Source organism: Egretta garzetta, unplaced genomic scaffold (genome assembly GCF_000687185.1).
Source record: "Egretta garzetta isolate BGI_Z169 unplaced genomic scaffold, ASM68718v1 scaffold10, whole genome shotgun sequence".
In the NCBI taxonomy this organism is placed as follows: Eukaryota; Metazoa; Chordata; class Aves; order Pelecaniformes; family Ardeidae; genus Egretta; species Egretta garzetta.
Genome location: NW_009258268.1, coordinates 1,543,068 through 1,543,813, shown reverse-complemented (window position 1 = coordinate 1,543,813; position 746 = coordinate 1,543,068).

Genomic DNA, 746 nt, shown 5'->3' with positions numbered 1-746 from the left:
CTCTCCAGCCTGTCCAGGTCCCGCTGAATGGCAGCACAGCCTTCCAGCATATCAGCCACTCCTCCCAGTTTTGTGTCATCAGCGAACTTGCTGAGATTACGCTCTGTCCCCTCATCCAGGTCATTGATGAATAAGTTGAACAAGACTGGGCCGAGTACTGAGCCCTGGGGAACCCCTCTAGCTACCAGCCTCCAACTGGACTCTGCCCTGCTGATCAGAACCCTCTGAGCCCTGCCATTCAGCCAGTTCCCAATCCACCTCACTGTCCACTCATCCAACCCACATTTCCTGAGCTTCCCTATAAGGATGTTATGGGAGACAGTGTCAAAAGCCTTGCTGAAATCAAGGTAGACAACATCCACCACTCTCCACTTGTCTACCCAGCCATCTGCTTGAGGGAGATGTTTTTTACTCATAGCTTAAGCTCAGCACAGGAGAGCATCACACTATCCAACCCCTGGCACACACGTACCTAATACAGGATTTTGCAAGGCCCTGTTGAATTTATTCTACATAAAAGCTGCTTGCTGCCCTGTGCAAAGACGCTCCTTTCAGAGGTGTGCCTCTGGATACACATCTAGATCCCCATCACAGTATCCCATGGAATGCCCACATACATTATGGAGCACATTCAAAAGGGATCTGAGGACACACAACCGCAGGGTCACTGTTAATAAGCATTATTAATGCAGTGAGCAGCCTGTACAAGCGCACATTGCTAACATGAGGAACTGTCCTCAGAGAGA